Below are 2,732 nucleotides of genomic sequence, written 5' to 3' on the forward strand. Positions count from 1 at the left end.
ATTTTCTCAGTTGCAAATGTTTTGAGCAGGACCAAATGTGAGTCCTAGCTTTGTTTTGTATATTTTTGTAAAATAAGTACAATTATGGTCAATTATTTTTTAAATCTTTAAAAAGTGGTCAATAAACAATCAATCTACAAAAATATTTGCATTTCAAATCCATAAATTACCTCAGAACTGTATAAAAAGTGAAGTAGTCATTCCAGTTGCAAATGTTTTGAGCAGCACTGTAGGTCCACGCCATGTAATAGCCCCCATGTAACGACGGTACCAGGTATTTTGAATGTTTAACGTTTTAAGGTACAAATTCCAGAGGTAGAAAAGAAACAACTTGGCTCAAAAACATACAGCAATGGACAGGATATCACAACACAAGCCAACTTATTAACGCATCACGAAATAGAGAACTCTTTAGTCAAATCATAAATAACAATTAACATCAATCAAATGTAAAGAAAAATATGTGATTTTAAATGAACATACAAATTATGTATTTGTAGGATTGCTAAAATTCGAAAATCAAATAAGCAAATAAAGAAGAAGACGTCTTAGCTACGTTTTTGGACCGAATGCGAAATTTAGGGTACTTAGCGGTCAAAAAAAGTAACCACAAAAAATTGTGGACACATGTAAGTCCACGTTTTGGTATAGCCCCAGTATAACCGTACCACCCGATTTCAGTTAGCTTCAAGTTTTTAGCTGACTGAATTAACTTTTTTTTAATTCAAGTTTATTCATTATTATTTCTTACAATATTTAATTGTCGCCCCGGCGCCATCAAGGCCTTATAGGAGCTAACTGTTTACAAATTTTCAAAGAACGGATGTTATGTACATAATTCGTATTTGAAAAATTTACAATTTCAAAAAATATGTGGTAGCAATTTACATCAGTAATGCGATTCTGTAACTCCTTAACGACAGAATTAACGACGAATGTCGGTAGTTAACGATAATTATCGGTAAGTGCTATTCTCTACACTTATTTTACCGATTTTTTAGGTAAGTAACGTCGTTAACTACCGTATACCGGCAGAAAATACATTCATATTTCCACAAATCAATGCAATACCAATCTTCATATCTTGGCACAAGAATGCGGTCAAACAAATTGTTTTCACGATAATGGCCGGCCAATAGTCATGAAAAAACATTTTTAGCCGATTTTGTAACTACTCTGTAGGTCGCAATAAGAGATGATGTTCAGCTAATATTTAGCGGGTTATATGGACCTGTGAAAATGTTTAATATTCTGCCTGAAAGACATATTCCCGCTAAATAAATTATCTTTTAAAGAGGAACTACCGTCCTTTCCATTGACGCCAATTATGCCCGGTCGTGTAATATAAATATGGATACACAGGGACAAAAATGTCCTTTCCTTGAAAATACGAATGTGCGACATGCTGCCTCCGTATTGAAAATTCACTTAGACAATGTTAACTTGCAAAGCTGCATGAGTTTTTCAGGGTAATCGAAAGTATCCGGCAGAAAGTAATTTTTTAGCTGGGCTCAATCAGTTGCGAATCTTTAAACCAAAGAAAAAGTAGGAGTAATCTGTACAGATGGTTGCTCCTCGGATATGACATTTCCATCCACAACATTAGTTTAGTCTCTCGCAACTCGTTCTTTGCGGCCGAAAAGTCTAACCGCTAACTATAGATGCAAATTTGAGTTATGTCAAAGATATTTCCCATTAAATTTTTCGCAATAAAATTTGCTGCATTTTAATATCATTGTCAGGACAGAGGTCTTATATCATGTCAGCCAACTCGTGATGTACTGCCGGGTGGTGCAGATAAGAAAAAAATGCCTTTCTATCCGAAATTAATTTGCCCTAAGTAATATGAAAACCAAAGATATGAGCCATAGTTGTTGCCTACTTTTAATGCGTGTTTCAAGTAGATTAACAGGTAGCACCACGGAAAGTTAGAGGACATTTGAGATGATTCTGATCAACCTGAATTTTCACATGGTATATAAAATATCCCACGTAGCTACTTTTATTTAGATCACAGCATTAATAGAAATAAAATAATACTTTATTTTCAAGATTTCATGAACAAGATACACAATCGGCCACATGTGAAATATCCTTCAAAACAGCCAAATTAAGAATGGTAAAACCGAATGTCTTGAAATTTATGCACAATATTCATCCCAGTTCTTTATCGGGACAGAGAATAATTGCAATTGGGTACACTAACTTGCTTTTCCTTTTAAGACAGTTGCGCAATAGTTTAACAAAGTCTTCATCTTTGGAAATTTTGAGGACGATACGCGATATACAATCGGGTTTGTTAGCAACTAAAAATAAGTAAATTTTAGTAAAACCTCCTGAAAGGATAAAATGTTCCATCTTACATTCTTCAGTCATTAACTAATTGAAGGGAATTCCCAGAATTCATAGAACATAATTTTTGAACAAATCCTTGGAAATATTATGGCTGTGACCGGCCTAGATATAGACAATGCCAGTGGTCCTGAAACAATCGCTATTGGGAGAGACAGGTATAACTAGCTTTCGGTCTTTCCAAATTCTTCAAAAAGGTCATATCCATGACCAAAGCATTTATACATGCATATGCATCGTCACAAACAAATAAACACATCGCGATTCTATTTATCTTTTATCTAAAATTATTAAAAATGTATTATTAGCTCTATTCGGGCTGAATACTTACCAATATTTTGCGTTTTCTCCCGAAATTATTACCATTTTTGGCAAAATGT

The 2,732-nt window shown here is 34.1% G+C and overlaps 1 long non-coding RNA gene across 1 annotated transcript; it reads right to left on the minus strand.

Annotated features, from left to right (window-relative positions):
- Positions 1 to 2,186: 2,186 nt before the first annotated feature.
- Positions 2,187 to 2,732, minus strand: LOC141390883 (uncharacterized). Its single transcript, XR_012409512.1, has 3 exons — positions 2,684 to 2,732; positions 2,364 to 2,633; positions 2,187 to 2,306 (listed from the first exon to the last, which is right to left on the minus strand). It is a non-coding gene; the product is annotated as an uncharacterized lncRNA (long non-coding RNA).

The sequence above is a fragment of the Musca autumnalis genome, unplaced genomic scaffold (assembly GCF_047663935.1).
Source record: "Musca autumnalis isolate F117 unplaced genomic scaffold, ASM4766393v1 scaffold_1, whole genome shotgun sequence".
NCBI lineage: Eukaryota > Metazoa > Arthropoda > Insecta > Diptera > Muscidae > Musca > Musca autumnalis.